The sequence below is a fragment of the Loxodonta africana genome, chromosome X (assembly GCF_030014295.1).
Source record: "Loxodonta africana isolate mLoxAfr1 chromosome X, mLoxAfr1.hap2, whole genome shotgun sequence".
Lineage (NCBI taxonomy): Eukaryota > Metazoa > Chordata > Mammalia > Proboscidea > Elephantidae > Loxodonta > Loxodonta africana.
In genome coordinates, this window is record NC_087369.1 from 172,144,257 (window position 1) to 172,162,942 (window position 18,686).

Sequence of the window (18,686 nt, forward strand, 5' to 3'; positions counted from 1 at the left end):
TCCCAGAAGGTTCTCGTGATTCCACCCACATTCTCTATCACACCAGAAAATACCCAACTCTGCTGGCACACTCACACACCCAGGGTACAGCGCACTGCTGCCTCCATCACTCTGGGTAAAATCCTATTGTTTGAGCTGAGAGGTTGCTAAGTGATGACTAATTATTTAGCCTAGTTCAGTCAGTGTTTTGGCATTGCTTTTCCATCTGCCGGGACTATTTTCTGTCTTCTTCATTTGTTAACTCCTACTCTTTCTTTAGAATTCAGCTTGAAGAGCCCCTTCTTCCCGGAAACCTTTCTTGACCATCCCCATCCTAATGGGATTTAGATGCTTTCTTCTGGACTCCCTTAGTCACCCTCCACCCCTGGCTTATCTCCTTCATTACTATCCTTATATTTTATTGTAATCCTTGGTGCACTTGGCTTTCCAACTGCCCTTCACCATAACTGAATTGTTAATGCAATAGACATGTACAGATGTGGATGTTGGCTATCTACCAAGTCCTCTCTGAAGGAACTACAGATACTGAGGTGATTCAGACCGACACAGTCACTCTTGACATCTATGGACCTCCAAGTCTGGTGGCAAAGGTAGATATTGAAAGAATTATTACGAATGCACTGAATGTTCCAAAAATTACTTGAATCCAATCACATGGGTTGTGATAGGGACTGGGTCACTTCCCCTGTTGTTGCCATGGTGTTTGACACATAACAGCACCTCAGTAAAAGTTTATAAGTGGGTGAGTGAATGTCGACGATCTATATGTTGAAAATGTGGACGAAGGTATGTCAGCAGAATGTCATTTCTCTTCTTGCTAGAGCTCCCTTTATATTTTTCCAGGCTGGGCCATGATACCTCGCCTTAAGGAACAGTGGGGACAGGGCCAGAATTGGGCCCAGTCCCCCCACACCTGCTGCCTAACCAGAGCTGGTTTGCCTTGGTTCATCCTCATGTCAGCCTGATGGCTGAGGGTAAGAGGTGGTGCTGATCACATCAAGGTTTGTTCTTCTCCCCTCTGAATTGCTGACTTCAGCTGTCATGACTGTTGAAGCATGAACCTCAGTTTCCTGCTGCCTGTGGCCTATCCTTTGGAATAAATGATGGCAGCCTTTGATTGAGGCCCTTGTGGGCTAGACCTGTCCTGGGCAGGCAAACCTTGCCCTCTATCACCTTCTGGAAGACCTAGTTGGCAGCTACACTGATCCTTCCTGGATGATTCTCCCTCCACTATTGGCTTTCCCTGCGCAGAATATGATTTCTAGATCCCAGGTTCTTAGAGCAAAAAAGGCATAGGCTTTGGAATCAGACATAATTGCCTTTGAAGAGATTCTTCTACTTGCTAGCCTTAATTCCCTCCTCTATAAAAGGGGAATACTGATCCTAGCCTTGTGGGGTTATTCTTAAATGCAGTGCCTGTCGTGTAATTGCTGAGACAATGGCAGCCCCCGCCATGTTCCATCATGGTGTATTGACTTTTGTGTTTAAAGGAGATGTCATTGATGCGTTTCCCTCCAGTACATCCTCTTTTTTGCAGATTGTTTTCCTATTTGGGGATAGTGGTGTGTTTCCAGTGCTGTCCTTGGCCACACCATTACGAAAGGTTCTGGCCTCTGGTCACATGGGTGCCTGGCTCCCTTACCTGGAGCACCTGGGCCCTGTGGCCTCCAGCACAATGGTGCCACTTTAGCCACAATCCTGCCTTCTCCTTTAGATCCTGGCCTTGGGCCAGGCTGGAAGGAAAACATAAGGGAGCATGGCAGTGTTTCAGAGAGGAGGCCTTAAGTAGAAGCCATAACTATGTTGCCCTGGGGAGTGGTATGAGGACAGTTTCCTCCAAGTCCCTCCAGGCCTCACCTCCATTTACCACCCTCAGTCTTGGCTCTTTGAACTAAGAAGTTAGAGCTGTATATTTGGATGTCCTATGGCATGGTAATATCTCCTTCTTTGACCTCCCATGACATTTAAGCATTTATTGTCTGTTCATTGCTTTATTTTGTACTGTTATGCTATTTTGTATGCTCATTTCATGTATGATTCAAGTATGCTTGTCATAAACCACTCAAAATAGGAGTAAGGTCCTTGATGACAGGGGCTATGTCTAGGCCAGTGCCTAGTACACAGCTTGAGATTCACTGAGTTAGGGAGTAGGATGGAAAGAAAGTCCAAGAAAGAACACTGAGAAGTGAAAGAGGTAGGAGAAAAAGCAGCAAAATGAAGTGTCAGAGAATTCTAGCCAGGGGAGTTTAGGACGAGCAGACAACAGGTTGTAGGTTGCAGGACAATTTGGAGAATTTTGGGGCATTCCATGCACAGGATCAGAAGAGTAGTGAGGTTGCAAACTGGCTAGGTATGCATCAGTGCCAAGGAGAGCAAGACCACTTCTCCCTTGATCTAGACCTTCAGGCTTTAATGGACATTAGATTCCAGAACCCTGGACCTCACCTGGAGAGATTCTTTTTCCGTAGGTTTGACTGGAACCCTGCATTTTAGCCAGCAGCACAGGTGACTGTGATGTTGGTGGGACCCCCTACTAATAAAGCAGCCCAAGGGTGTCTTAGTAGTTTAGCAGCCCCATCACACTCTGTGGTCAACTAAAGTCCCCAAGCCACAAAGTCAGAGAGCTAGCAGAGCCCTTAGAGATGATCTACCAATGTTACCCACTGGAGGCACTGTTGGCATCTTGAGTGGGACCATTCTCCATTGTAGGGGACTGATTGATTGTCCTGTGCAATGCAATATGTGTAGCATCCTTGGCTCCTACCCTCAGCTGTCCTAGTGACCAACAAAACCACGCCCCATGCATTTTCTCATGCCGCCTAAGGGGCTAGGACCCATCCCCATTGAGAACCACTGCCCGTGTAACCTACGCGTTCATTTTACGGAGAAGGGAAATGGATGCCAGAGTAGAGAAGGAAGGTCTCCAAAGTCTCGCAGTGAGCTCTTTCTGATATAATATCCTCTCAAGTCAGATCCGTCCATCCTACATTTCTGTGAGTGGGTTTGGAAACTTAAGTGCAGGCTGGCTTTCCCAGTTGGATGGGAAGCTCTATTATAAAGGACAGAGACCATCTGACTAGTACCCTGTTGTCTCTGACAGACTCAAGCACAGCATCAACTGTACAACAGGCACCTCCCAGATGCTCGCTGAACTGAATTGAGTATCCACAGAACTCTGGGTGGGGCTCCTGGAAGATGAATGGGGCCCAGAACCCCGCCAAGCAGTAGGAAGGCAGTGGGCCTTCTTTTGGGAGGGGCTGGGTTGGTTGGACCCTGTCATGAGGAGGAACATTAGCTTATTAGCATATTCTTGGTACGTCAGGAATATTCATCTGGACTCTGAGCCCCAGCAGAGTGTACGCGCCACGAGGACAGAGAATTTTGCCTTTATTCACTGCTTATCCTCAGCTACTAGCACAGTACCTGATAACGTAGGTAGACACTCAGTAAACATTTATGGGTGAAGGAAAGGCTTCATCTAAAGAAAAAAAAAGTTTATTTACTTCAGGCAAGTGTACAAGAACCAGATGTTTGCAAAGCTTTTTACCCCTGGAGAAGAGAAACAAGTAAACATGATTTAAATGAATATGAAGACCTTGTGTTTTCAGAGATTTCTTTCCAAAACTCAGAGACTCATCATCCATCAAGACAAAAGGTGCTCTTTTTGAACATACGGGGCAGTTCCTAACGGGTAGACCTGATGGCTACTGTTTTCCTTACTAGTACACTGTCCGTTCCTTTGTCCTTTTCAGTTCTGTCATGAGTGACATGGAAAGACCACTGATGGCCCGTGGTGAGGTTCACAGATGGCATGGAGCTGGCAGCTGAGTGAGGGCATTGGCTCCGAGTTACCTGCCCTCAGACAGTGACATAGACCCAAGAGGATGCAGTATAACAGGAACACAACTGGGGCTTCCCAACACCGATGAACCACACGGGGCTGATCTGCTTTAATGGCAGCTGGTGGGGAAAGACCTTCAGGGTTTCAGTTGATGGCAAATCTGAGGGACAGGCCAATAGCATCCAACAGTGCTGCTCCAAAGGACTCACATGACCTCAGACCACCTTTCAAAGTCTAGTACCTAGAAAACAGGAGACATGGTCCATGCCTGCGTATGTGTTTACTTTTTAGATGCCTACCATTCAAGGCACCCAGACACACCAGAGCCCGTTCAGAAGGTGGGCAGGACAGGGAAGGCTTTTGTAACCTGGCTGTATGGGGAATAGTGGAAAGAACTTGAGATATCGTTTGGGCAAGAGCAGAGTCTGGGGGATGTTATGGAAGCAGGCAAAGATTTGAAGGGTTGTCGTGTAGGGCAGTGAGCAGCCTGGCTCTCCATGTCCTCCAAGAACAGAGTCAGGACCAGTGGATTGAAACACCTGCAAGTCAGATGATTGCTTCAACACCAGGGAAAGCTTTCTCTGACCTTGTTTATCCAGCACTGGGATGGGCTGGTTCAGTAGGCAGTGAGTTTCCTGTCTCTGGAGGTGTTCAAGTAGTGGCTGATTGAGCATTTATAGGGAAGCCATAGAGGGGAGTCAAATATCTGACGGGATTGAATTTGATGACTTTTACAGTTCCACTCAATACTGAACACAGGTCTATGCTTTTTGCATTTTTAAGGTGATAGGTGAATCAGACTCAATATATATGTACATTATTTTTTTTTATATCTGTCACTAAGATGGCACTGAGTTATCATTTAGGGCACAAGTTGCCATTGCTATTCAAATGTCCAAATCTGCTGTTCCAATTTTAGGAAATTTTTTGCAGAATATATGCTGCATGTGCACTAAGGAAGCTGACTGTTAATGCAGTCCCTCTGCCTGAAAGCCCTGTCCACTCACTGCCTCGCCCTCTGCCCAGCCAGATATTTTCAGTTACATTTGTAGGCCTTCAGGTCAGGCTCGCTCAAGGTTCATTTCCAGTAAAGTGGGCAGGGATCAAATGCAGGTTCCTGAGATTTGAGCAGCGTTCTCCTCGGAGCAGCATTCTTGCCTTGTTTGCTGAGGTCAGGGCGGCCTTGCTGGTTGTCTGGGCCTTTGAGAATTTTTGCTTTTCCTTCAATATTTTTACTATTTACAGTTGCTCACTTGCATCCTTTTTATATGCTCTGTTTTGGTAAGGTAAGACCCACATGGGAGTCCCTGGCTGGTGCAAATGGTTAATGCACTTGGCTGCTAACTGAAAAGTTGGCAGTTTTGAGTCCACCCAGAGGTGCCTTGGAAGAAAGGCCTGGATATCTACTTCCAAAAGGTTAGCCACTGAAAATCCTATGGAGCACAGTCCTGCTCTAACTCACATTAGATTGCCGTAAGTTGGAATCAACTGGACTGCAACTAGTTTGGTTGGTGGTTAAGGCCTACATGATAAAAACTTAAACAAACGCGTATTCAGTGAGATGTAAGCCCCCCTCTCCCAGCTGATCCTATGTATCTGGTTCCTTCCTCCAAAGGGAAATGCTACAACCCCCTTTTTGTGGATCCCTCCAGAGTGCATTTGTGCAAACATAAGCATGAATGTAGATACTTGCATGGTCTTGGGACTTCCCATCTGGCTCTGCCTACCAGTTTGTGTGTCCTGTTGTTTGGTGTTCATTCCTCTGGACTCAACCCCTTCTGCTACCCTGTGCAGGCTTCATCATTCTCTACTTCTGACCTGCTTGACCTGGTGCAGACCCTAACTGGAAACGGGAAGTAGAATGCATCATTTACAGAGAGGCAAAGCATTTACAGTTTCTATTTCCATTCTTTATTTTTCTAGCTCTGCAAAATTCAATTATGCCTGTTCAACTGCTACTGACTCATTATATTCCATGAGCAAGCCGTTTATATTTTTTTCTGACAACAACATCTTTCTCCTCAGGATGCTGTGGCAACTCATGTTTTCAGATTCTCAGAAAAAGCTATAATAAAACCTTTCCATCCTGAGCATCTAAAAACTGGATTGAGACCAAAGCATAGGGGGGTGTTACAGAAGCAAAACTGTTCACAAACCTGGCAGTGCCACACTGAAGATTAAATCCTGTCAAGTGGGAAGTCATTTAGGGCACATTTGCATTCTGGTTTTCCCAACATGGCCACATACACAGTTTACCTAATGCCTCTTTGCCACAGAAGAAAGTATGTAGGTAGAAAACGGGAGCACAAACATATGGGAACCCTTCTATCCTGGAAGGTGAGAAATAGCTACAGAACATTGGAGCTAGACTTGGAAGGCTGAATGGGAATTTTTCAGGTAGACAAGAAGGGGGAGGGCATTCCAAGCAGAAGGGAAAATAGGAGAAGAGTGCTGAGTGGCAAAAGTGTCCCAGGGCATCCCGACAAAGGTGGGCAGCCCAGGTTGACTAAGGTGTGGGAAGTCAGGCAGGAAAGAAGGGCTACAAACAGGCTTTGGAAGGCTTACACGCCATGCTAAGAATTTTTTTTTTTTCCCTGCAGACTAATAGGGAGACACTGGAGATTTTTGACTACGGCAGTGATGTGGCCATATTTTTCTTTCCGACAACTATTCTGGCAGCAATGTGGAAATCGGATGGGGGAGAGAGACTGGAATCTGGGATACCAGTTCCAAGCTGTTGCACGTGTCCCATGTGAGAAGGAATGAGGGCGTGGACCAGGGCAGGGACAGTGGGGATAGAGCTGTCTGACTCGGCAACCATTTGGATGGGTGTATATATGTATGTTTGTTGTTGTTGTTATGTGCCATCGAGTCAGTTCCGACTCATAGCAACCCTATGCACAACAGAACGAAACACTGCCCGGTCCTGTGCCATCCTTACAATCATTGTTATCCTTGAACTCATTGTTGCAGCCACTGTGTCAATCCACCTCGTTGAGGGTCTTCCTCTTTTCCGATGACCCTGTACTCTGCCAAGCATGATGTGCTTCTCCAGGGACTGATCCCTCCTAACAACATGTCCAAAGTATGTAAGATGCAGTCTCACCATCCTTGCTTCTAAGGGGCATTCTGGCTGTACTTCTAAGACAGATTTGTTCATTCTTCTGGCAGTCCATGGTATATTCAATATTCTTTGCCAACACCACAATTCAAAGACGTCAACTCTTCTTTGGTCTTCCTTATTCATTGTCCAGCTTTCACATGCATATGATGCAATTGAAAATACCGTGGCTTGGGGTCAGGCACACCTTAGTCTTCAAGGTGACATTTTTGCTCTTCAACACTTTAAAAAGGTCCTTGGCAGCAGATTTACCCAATGTCAATGCAGATTTACCCTCCAGCGATAGGGTGCTCATTTTGTGTCAGTGCAGCCCACTCCATCTTCAGGTTGCCGTAGTAGAAGGTTCTTCCTTAGGCTGAACCCAAACCAACTCTTATCTCCTATAACTTGGCCCTAGGTTAAACTCCTTGGGAACAGCTAGGCCAAGTCACGTCCCTTGCCAGTGTGAAAGCTCTTCACATATTAAACATAGTGCTGCGTGTAAGCCATCCAGCCAATTTACCAGAAACCAGTGGAGGTTGGTCACTGAGGGCTGCATCACCCTCCAAAACACTCAGACAACTGGGGGCCATTTTGAGAATTTGCTCTGCCAGTGATATGCTGTAGTCTGCTAGCAGAACTTCTTTACAAGAAATTTTCCATTATCAATTTGCATGAATGGAACAACCTCAGTCGGTGTGTGTGAATGGTCTTTTAAAAAATCCATTTAAACTCAGATATAAATCTTATTTTCCAGAAAATGTGTGTACCCGTGAAATAGCCAATTTGAAGACAGAAATTAACATTTGAGAGAAAGGATTACAAAAAACTCTCTAAATGCCCCTTCGAAAATGGGGCTAGCTCTACGTTCCAGCCCTATGAAATAGCTTGTCATTACAAATGCATACCATACTTCATATGATCCTTGCAGAGTATGGATTTTATTGTCACCATTTGAGAAATACTCTGTCATGTATATTTTTGATAGCCCATAAATGTTCAGAATAACTACTCCAATGTAGAGACCAGGTCTCTACTCATAGTCAAGGAAATAGAGGGCTGTATCGAGAGGTGGGAGCCCATTGATGGGCCCAGTGTGGGGACTTCAGAAATCTGCCTAAGACGACTTCTCTTGAAAAGCAAGGAAACGATGCCCTCAACATTTCAAAAATGGAAAACTGCAAGCCCCAAAATGATGACCCCTTTTGAAAGCCCTCATTTTGTCTATCCAGATATCCTCACATAGTATGTTTGTGAAAGAAATGGACACCCAAGCATCCAGCTGTACTGGATATCAGAATTCTCTGGGTGAGCTGACAAAAGCTTTGACATATTAGCAGGATCTGAGCACGCGGCTCCCAGTTCCAGATCCCGAGCTGCTCACATCATCAAGTCAGCGCCTTGGGACTCAGGGCTCTGGATGTACTGGTGCCAGTTGGGGAGCCAACCTGGGGTCTAACCCAGACTAGCTAAGGGCCTTTGCTCCTGGGAGGAGGTAGGGGAGAGAGTGACTGCTTTTGCTCCCATTGTTCTGCATTAGAAACAAAACCCCCGAAGTTGGCTGGGATCAGCATTAGCACCGCCCACAGCTGCTGAACTCTGATGTAACCAGATGCCATAACTATAGCAACGAGGAAATATTGGAATTTTGAGATTAGCATGCTACTGAAATTTACTAAATATAGCATGCTTTGTGGTGCGGTGCATATTGTAGGTATTTCCTTTCTTTTCCAAGGGACAAAGTAAGTCAGGGTTCAGAAGGTGGGTTAATTTGTTGTAAATGGTGTCTAGGATTACTGAGTGGCTGCTGAAGTCACTCCACCCCCTTGATTAATATTGACAAATGAGTGTTTCGAAATAAAATGAGATAAATCAGCCTGGATGGAAATTGGGCTATCTTAAAGCCGTCTTCAGTTTGGCTTGGGTGTTGGAATATTCATCATTGGGATTTGGTGGAAAGAACCCTGGGCTGGGAATTAGGAAACCTGGGTTCAATCCTCTCGTATTAAATCATGATGTGATCTTGGCAAAGTCTCTAAAGGGACTGAGTCTCAGATTTCCTTTTTTTTTTTATTTTAGTGATGGGGTTTGAATTCTTTCAGCTCTACCATTCTAGGCTTCTGTAATATTTAGGGTGGTGTTTCTCCCTGCAGTGACTCCAGAGGATATTTATGGCATCCTGTGGAATGATAAAGGGAGATCCACACCCCAAGACCCCCAGGTCAGAGTGGCGGGTGTTGTGTACCACTGGAGTTTTCTTACAGGCTTTCTTATAGGGTTCTCCACTCTACAACCCTGTAATGGGCCTGTTGGCTTCTGCCTCCCTCAGCCCTCCTATGTCTGTAGTTGGGCCTAAGTGGCCTCCAGATGTAGATATAGCACTCTACTCCACCCCACCCAGCATGGGTCTGAGCCCCTTCTTGTCTGTAGCCAGGGAGTTTTAAAGGGTCTACGGCCATTGAGGCAGTGTGGCTGCAGGTCCTCCTCAGACTCTGTGGCTCAGTCCTAATAAATCGATTCTTGCCACATTCTGTGACCAAGCCCATGTCCAGGAACTCATTGCCTACCCGTTGTTGTTATTAGGTACCCTTGAGTCGATTCTGACACATAGCGACCCTATGTATGGCAGAATGAAACACTGCCCGGTCCTGCACCATCCTCACAATCATTGCTGTGTTTGAGCCCGTTATTGCAACCACTGTGTCAGTCCATCTCGTTGAGGGTCCTCTTTTTCACTGACCCTCTACTTGACCAAGGATGATGTCCTCCGTCTTCAGGACTGGTCCCTCTTGATAACATGTCAAAAGTATGTGAGACGAAGTCTTGCCATCCTTTCTTTTAAGGAGCATTCTGGCTGTACTTCTTCCAAGACAGATTTGTTCATCCTTCTGGCAGAGAGCCTCGGTTCCTTCCTTGGCTCCATACTTGGTGTCCTTGTCCTTTGAGGGGAAACTCTGGTGCATAGTAGTTAAGACTTACAGCTGTTAACCAAAAGGGCAGCAGTTCGAATCCACCGGATACTCCTTGGAAACCTTATGGGGCAGTTCTATTCTGTCCTATAGGGCTACTATGAGTTGGAATCAACTCGATGGCAATGGACTTGGTTTTTTTGGTTTTGATCCTTTGAGGACTGGACTTCTGTTGATCTTCTCAGTCTTCTTGGGGTCTGGGGCTTGGCCACTGCCAGGACTATCTGAAATTGCCCATCTTCTTGTCTGCTGAAATCTCTGTCTATAGCTTGTGTCTGAGCCTCCATGATGCCTCATAGCCCCCTTGTTGCTTACTGCTGGCCTTCTTTGAAGCTACTGCCTGCCTTACCTAGACTTCTTCCTACCGCTGGTTACCAGAATCTCTAAAAGTATGCTCCATTTGCTTTGTGGGGACATTGCCCTGTCACTTCTGATCCTTCCTGATACCATTTGCCTCTACTTCTCACCACTCATTGCACACCTCCCCCTCAAAGCCATCATGAGTCTGCCTGGTCTCTGGGTCCTGGATCTCTCAAGCCTGCTCCGTGGAAACCCCAATCAAGTTCCATTTATGGCCTACAAAGACTACATGGGCATCCTTAAGCCAGGTTGCCCTATCTTGGCCCAGCCGTATGGGGCCGGCCCTCAGTATGGAAGCTACTGTTTCTAGACTCTTATCCACTATGTACCAGTTTAGAAATAGCCATGGGAAACTATGGAGTCAGTGACTGTGTAGGCTAAGTTCATGTTAAAATTCTGAGATAGACGACGTGGGAGAATTTTTGTGTCTCTGTAGTCTATAGGAAGAAGTCCAAGCTACACTGAGGGCATTGGTGAAAAAAAAAGGCTCAGGGAATTGACAGAATATCAGTTGAGATGTTTCAACAAATGGATGCAGCACTGGAGGTGCTCACTTGTCTATGCCAAGAAATATGGAAGACAGCTTCCTGGCTAATTGACTGGAGGAGATCCATATTTATGCCTATTCCCAAGAAAGGTGATCCAACCAAATTCCGAAATTATAGAACAATATCATTAATACCACACGCAACGAAAATTTTGCTGAAGATCATTCAAAAGCAGCTGCAGCTGTGTATCAACAGGGAACTGCCAGAAATTCAGGCTGGATTCAGAAGAGGATGTGGAACCAGGGATATCACTGCTGATGTGAGATGAATCCTGGCTAAAAGCAGAGAATACCAGAAGGATGTTTACCTGTGTTTTATTGACTATGCAGAGGCATTCGACTGTGTGGATCATCACAAATTATGGACAACATTGCAATGAATGGGAATTCCAGAACACTTAATTGTGTTCATGAGGAACCTGTACACAGATCAAGAGGCAGTTGTTCGGACAGAACAAGGGGATACTAAGTGGTTTAAAGTCAGGAAAGGTGTACATCAGGGTTGTATTCTTTCACCATACCTATTCAGTCTGTATGCTGAGCAAATAGTCCGAGAAGCTGGACTATATGAAGAAGAACGTGGCATTAGGATTGGAGGAAGACTCGTTAACAACCTGCATTATGCAGATGACACAACCTTGCTTGCTGAAAGTGAAGAGAACTTGAAGCACTTAGTGATGAAGATCAAAGACCGTAGCCTTAAGTATTGATTACACCTCAACATAAAGAAAACAAAAATCCTCACAACTGGGCTGATAAGCAACATCATGATAAACAGAGAAAAGATTGAAGTTGTCAAGGATTTCGTTTTACTTGGATCCACAATCAACACCCATGAAAGCAGCAGTCAAGAAATCAAAAGACCCATTGCATTGGGCAGATCTGCTGCAAAGAACCTCTTCAAGGTGTTGAAAAGCAAAGATGTCACCTTGAAGACTAAGGTGCGCCTGACCCAGGCCATGGTATTTTCAGTCGCATCATATGCATGTAAAAGCTGGAGAATGAATAAGGAAGACTGAAGAAGGATTGATGCCTTTGAATTGTGGTGTTGGAGGAGAATATTGAATATCCCATGGACTGCCAAAAGAACGAACAAATCTGTCTTGGAAGAAGTACAACCAGAATGCTTCTTAGAAGCAAGGATGGTGAGACTGCATCTTACATACTTTGGACATGTTGTCGGGAGGGATCAGTCCCTGGAGAAGGATATCATGCTCGGTGAAGTACAGGACCAGCAGAAAAGAGGAAGACCCTCAACCAAGTGGATTGACACAGTGGCTGCAACAATGGGCTCAAGCATAACAATGATTGTAAGGATGGCACAGAACTGGACAGTGTTTTGTTCTGTTGTGCATAGGGTCACTATGAGTAGGAACTGACTTGACGGCACCTAACAACAACAACACATAGCCTAAAGTAGGGAGAGTGATGCTGTTGGGTTTTTTGAGCCAATAAGGGATGATTAGGTGAAAGGGGTGAGAAATGTCTCTGTGATCTTTTTGGAAGCAAAGTTGCATGTAAATCCAAGATGGAATTATTATTGCTATTAGTCTTCAGCCCAGCAGCATTCAACTTCTTGCAGAGGTGCTCTGGCTTGATGAAATAACCTAGAGTCCCAGTGCCAAAGCAGGGGCATGCATATTGGCTAGCTGTGTGCTCTTGTGCTGAGGACTTGCTCTTTCCAAACCTCAGTTTCCTCAAGTGTCAAGTGAGGCATTGTGGAGATATCTTTCCTGGTCTATTCACTCTCAGGGTGATGCCAAGGATACCAGTTAGTGGATAGTGAATGTGAAAGTGTTTGGGGAATGCTATCTACCACATCATACAGGTTATCCAGTCTTCCTTCCCAGAAGGGTGGGGGACACAGATGTGGCACCTCTTGCCCAGGGTTGGTGAACAGTGTAGATTGAGATCAGTGTCTTGAGGGAATAGCGGGTCAGGATTAAGGCAGGCGACCTGACATGGAACTAGATAAGGCTAGGGAGACAGTACACGAAGCCAAGTGCTTTGGGAGCCAGCAGAGCTGATGCCTGCGGAAGTTTGAAGGAGAGGAATTTCCTGAGTGGAGAGGAATTTCCTGTGCTAGAGTACAGGGGCTAATGGATTCTTTTTATTTGGTGCCTGCTGTTGTTGGTATAATAGCTTCTACACAAGCTGTTCTTGGAAGCAGTTAACCAGGTCGAAGAAGAGCAGACCAAAGGTGAGGGGCTATTCTCATAAGATCTGGCAGAAGTTAGGGACCAGGCCCGTATCAGCTAGTCCAAGGTAAACCCAATTCAAAGAAGAATAGTAAGTGGCCTAGGTGAGCAGCAAAGGCAGGCACATTTGGATACTCTCTTGTTATCTAGTGCTGCTATAACAGAAATAACACAAGTGGATGGCTTTAACAAAGAGAAATGTATTCTCTCACAGTCTAGGAGGAGAGAAGTCCTAATTCAGGGTGCCAGCTCCAGGGGAAGGCTCTCTTTCGGTCGGCTCTGTGGGGAGGTCCTTACCATCAATCATCCCTTGGTCTAGGAGCTTCTCAGCGCAGGGACCCTGGGTCCAAAGGATGTGCTCTTCTCCTGGTTCTGCTTTCTTGGTGGTAGGATGTCCCTCTGTCTCTCTGCTCGATTCTCTTTTATATCTCAGACGCGATTGACTCAAGATACAAGCTAATCTTGTAGATTGAGTCGTGCCTCATTAACATAACTGCCTCTAACCCTGCTTCGTTAACATCATAGAGGTAAGATTTCTAGCACATAGGCAAATCCCATCAGATGACAGAATGGTGGAACAATCACACAATACTGTGAATTAAGGCCTAGCCAAGTTGGCACACATTTTTGGGGGACACAATCCAATCCATAACAGGTCCGTGAAGACGGCAATGTGGCACTGGGCAGAGACAATTGCAGGATCATGGGGGCCTTGAGTGAAGTGTTGTGAGGAATTCTTTTACCAAAGCGGTCAGACAATCACAAGGTATTAGTTGAGCCTCTACTGTTTCTCCTAATTGAGTGTCTATTGTGCCAGACACATTGGTTGGCACAACGTCTATTGACTCAGATCCCTGAGATGTCAATTTAGAGCTTGTGTGGAAGACCCTCACCTTCATGTTGGGGAATGTTCACTGCCTTGAGGAGAGCACTGAAGGGCGGGCATCCTCCAGAAGGGGGTGAGGGTCCAACTAGGGAGGGCCTCTATCCCTGTTGCTCTTTGGGAGAGGAGGACTCCTGAGTGTTCTCTGCTTCAGACTTACTGGAGACAAGGCCATCGAATGTTAGTGCTCATTTGGGGGACCCTTCACTGTACAAATGGGGAGAGTGAGCCTGAGGGAGGAGAAAGCACTTCCCCAGGCCACACAGCAAGCTGGTGACACAGCCAGGCCTAGCACTCAGATCTCCTGACAATAGCTGTGGAAGAGAAGAAAGGAGAAGAGAAGGCATAAAGGTTGTTTGGTGAAGAGAAGATGTCTGAATTCCTCTTGCATGTTGTTTATGGGCCATTTGATGAGTTGTCGGCCCAAAGTCAGGAAGCATCCTCTCTCTCTCTTTTTTACATCTAGATAGAAAAAAAAAAATAGAAAGGAGAGAAAAATAAGAGTCTAGAAAATAAAGAAAAATGAAATAGAAAACATTATTTATAAGAGCCCCTTACCGCTGAATCACAAAATTGAAAATGATTGGTATAAATGGCTTTCATTGAATAAGGGCAAAGTAGCTCTCGTATGGACTTTTCTATTGGCAAGAAAGGCACTGTGCTTGGTCCAAGCACTTTGGCCAAAGAGCATTTGCCCTTGTTAAAACAAAGGTGTGCTTGGCTTGCTGTAGGACCAGATTTCCTTATTTCTCCCCCGTATTTGCTCTGGAACGTGGCCATCTCCCCTGAGTGTGCTAATTGGATTGATCTCTAAGACAATGGCATATATGTTCATTTGTTTTAACTTGACTCTGATACCTTCATCCATTAAACTTTAAATAAAGTTGTAATTATTTTTATAAGTATAAATTACAAAGTGTGCTGGCAATTCATAATTACTTTGCAATGCATCAGGATGAGCCAGTAAAGGTGGTCCTCTTTTCTTTTCCCCTTTGCGTTCTGTATTGCTGCCTTGTGTCTGTGTTTCTCATTTAGGACTTGTTAGTGTAAATCTCCCTCATACATCATTGGAAGTGTTAGGATTTCTAGGGGAGGAATGTCATCTGCCTTGGGCTCTCTAAGAGAGAGTGGATGATGTCGGGTTTTCTACCTCTCATGGCTACTGTCCTTAGTGGAAAGGCATTTCTCTAATAAGCTATCATATTTGGAAAAGCAGGGTTCTGCCAGCGCTGTATATTATACCAATGTGGGGCATTTTCCTGCACTTTCTGTGGCATCCCCAGGCTCCTCCCCAGGCTCAGCCTCGTGGCAATGCATCTTTCGTGGCCAGGTGGAGGCAGTTAACCTCTGCTCTGCTCCTTTCCTTTGGAGCCCAGCACGTAAAGAGCCTTTTCTTTATACTCTCTCAGAGATCTGCAAACAGAATTTGCAAAGCACATTGGAACCTTTGACAGCAGGAGCTGCTGGGGTGGGAAAGATCCTCGTCAGCTTTTTCCTTTGGTGGCTTACTTTCTATTTCTTCTCTTTGGCACGAATGACAACTGCTCCAGGTTGTTTCCAAGATCTCTCTATTCTCCCCTTTTATGTCTTTTCAACTCTTCCTTCTCTCTTCCCATATATCAACGGATGGGGCAATTGAATGATCTTCTTCCATTCAATCATGCATTTCCTGAGTCCTATTTTGTTCCAGGAGCCCTGGTGGTACAGTGCTTAAGAGCTTGGCTGCCAAGCAAAAGATTGACAGTTCAAATCAGCCAGCTGCTCCTTAGAAACCCTATGGGGCAGTTCTACTCTCTCCTATAGGGTCATTATGAGTCGGAAATGACTTGATAGCAATGGGTTTTTTTTTTGTTTTGTTTTTTTACTTTGTGCCAAGCGCTGTGCTACGTATTGAATTTTCAGAGGGTTTTTTTTCTTTTTTTGTGTGGTATTCCTCTTTAAATTATAAAAGTAATGTATATTCATGGTAAAAATGTGAACAGCACAAAAGGATATAAAATGAGAAGAAAACTCCTCCCGCTTCAAGACCCCACTCTCATTCCTTAGGCACAGCCATGAGTAACAATTTTTTTGTGTATCCTTCTAGAAACTTTCTATACATTATATATCTGTGTGTACAGACTTCTATGTACACACATGCACATATGTGCCCTGTTTTGTTTTTTTTATTGTGCTTTAAGTGAAAGTTTACAAATCAAGTCAGTCTCTCATGTAAAAACTTATATACACCTTGCTACATACTCCCAATTACTCTCGCCCTAATGAAACAGCCCACTCTCTCCCTCTGCTCTCTCTTTTCGTGTCCATTTCGCCAGCTTCTAACCCCCTCCATCCTCTCATCTCCCCTCCAGGCAGGAGATGCCAACATAGCCTCAAATGTCCACCTGATCCAAGAAGCTCACTCCTCACCAGCAAACTCTCCTTCCCATTGTCCAGTCCAATCCCTGTCTGAAGAGTTGGCTTCAGGAATGGTTCCTGTCCTGGGCCAGCAGAAGGCCTGGGGACCATGACCACCGGGGTCCTTCCAGTCTCAGTCAGACCATTAAGTCTGATCTTTTTATGAGAATTTGGGGTCTGCATCTCACTGCTCTTCTGCTCCCTCAGGGGTTCTCTGTTGTGCTCCCTGTCAGGGCAGTCATCGGTTGTAGCTGGGCACCATCTAGTTCTTCTGGTCTCAGGATGATGTAGTCTCTGGTTCATGTGGCCCTTTCTGTCTCTTGGGCTCGTAATTATCTTGTGTCCTTGGTGTTCTTCATTCTCCTTTGATCCAGGTGGGTTGACACCAATTGATGCATCTTAGACGGCTGCTTGCTAGCATTTAAGACCCCAGACGCCTCTCTTCAAAGTGGGATGCAGAATGTTTTCTTAATAGATTTTATTATGCCAGTTGACTTAGATGTCCCCTGAAATCATGGTCCCCAGACCCCTGCCCTTGCTACAGTGTCCTTCGAAGCATTCAGTTTATTCAGGAAACTTCTTTGCTTTTGGTTTAGTCCAGTTGTGCTGACCTCCCCTGTATTGTATGTTGTCTTTCCCTTTACCTAAAGTAGTTCTTATCTACCAACTATTTAGTGAATATCCTTCTCCCACCCTCCCTCCCTCCCTCCTCTCATAACCACAGAAGAATGTTTTCTTCTCAGTTTAATCTATTTCTCAAGTTCTTATAATAGTGGTCTTATACAATATCTGTCCTTTTGCAACTAATTTCACTCAGCATAATGCCTTCCAGGTTCCTCCATGTTATGAAATGTTTCACGGATTCCTCACTGTTCTTTATTGATGCGCAGTATTCCATTGTGTGAATATACCATAATTTATTTATCCATTCATCCGTTGATGGGCACCTTTGTTGTTTCCATGTTTTTTCTATTGTAAACAGTGCTGCAGTAAACATGAGTGTGCATATATCTGTTTGTGTAAAGGCTCTTATTTCTCTAGGATATATTCCAAGGAGTGGGATTGCTGGGTCGTATGGTACTTCTATTTCTAGCTTTTTAAGGAAGCACCAAATCGATTTCCAAAGTGTTTGTACCATTTGACATTCCCACCAGCAGTGTAGAAGTGTTCCAATCTCTCCACAGCCTCTCCAACATTTATTATTTTGTGTTTTTTGATTAATGCCGGCCTTGTTGAAATGAGATGAAATCTCATTGTAGTTTTGATCTGCATTTCTCTAATGGCTAATGATCGTGAACATTTCCTCATGTATCTGTTAGCTACCGGAATATCTTCTCTAGTGAAGTGTCTATTCATATCTTTTGCCCATTTTTAATAGAGTTATTTGTCTTTTTGTAGTTGAGTTTTTGCAGTACCGTGTAGATTTTAGAGATCAGACGCTGATCGGAAATGTCATAGCTAAAAATCTTTCCCCGTCTGTAGGTAGTCTTTTTACCATTTTGGTGAAGTCTTTGGATGAGCATAGGTGTTTGATTTTTAGGAGCTCCCAGTTATCTAGTTTTTCTTCTGCATTCTTAACAATGTTTTGTGTACTGTTTATGCCATGTATTAGGGCTCGTAACGTTGTCCCTATTTTTTCTTCCATGATCTTTATAGTTTTAGATTTTATATTTAGGTCTTTGATCCACTTTGAGTTAGTTTTTGTGCGTGGAGTGAGGTATGGGTCTTGTTTCATTTCTTTGCAGGTGGATATCCAGTTATGCCAGCACCATTTGTTAAAAAGACTGTCTTTTCCCCGTTTAACTGTTCTGGGGCCTTTGTCAAATATCAACTGCTCATATGTGGATGGATTTATGTCTGGATTCTCAATTCTGTTCCATTGGTCTATGTATCTGTTGTTGTACCAGTACCAGGCTGTTTTGACTACTGTGGTGGTACAGTAGGTTCTAAAATCAGGTAAAGTAAGGCCTCCCACTTTGTTCTTCTTTTTCAGTAAAGCCTTATTTATCCGGGGCCTCTTTCCCTTCCCTATGAAGTTGGTGATTTGTTTCCCCATCTCATTAAAGAATGTCCTTGGGATTTGGATCAGAATTGCATTAAATGTATAGATCGCTTTTGATAGAACAGACATTTTTATAATGTTAAGTCTTCCTATCCATGAACAAGATATGTTTTTCCACTTATGTAAGTCTCTTTCGGTTTCTCGCAGAAGTGTACTAAAGTTTTCTTTGTATAAGTCCTTTACATCTCTGGTAAGATTTATTCCTAAGTATTTTATCTTCTTGGGGGCTACTGTAAATGGCATTGATTTGGTGATTTCCTCTTCGATGTTCCTTTTGTTGGTGTAGAGAAATCCAACTGACTTTTGTATGTTTATCTTGTATCCCGATA

At 44.6% G+C, this 18,686-nt stretch overlaps 1 protein-coding gene across 14 annotated transcripts in view; it reads left to right on the top strand.

Moving 5' to 3' along the window:
- LOC111748342 (heat shock transcription factor, X-linked member 3-like) overlaps positions 1 to 18,686 on the top strand; it is a 145,909-nt gene that overhangs the window by 85,364 nt on the left and 41,859 nt on the right. For 11 of the 14 annotated variants that reach the window (XR_010319676.1, XR_010319674.1, XR_010319681.1 and 8 more), the window contains one exon: positions 1 to 16,631. This exon is cut by the window's left edge and continues 12,933 nt beyond it. The exons of the other annotated variants lie outside the window; for them this stretch is intronic. The gene's annotated coding sequence lies outside the window, so the exon portion shown is untranslated. Of the gene's footprint in view, positions 16,632 to 18,686 lie in introns of those variants that run through there. 14 annotated transcript variants of the gene reach the window in all.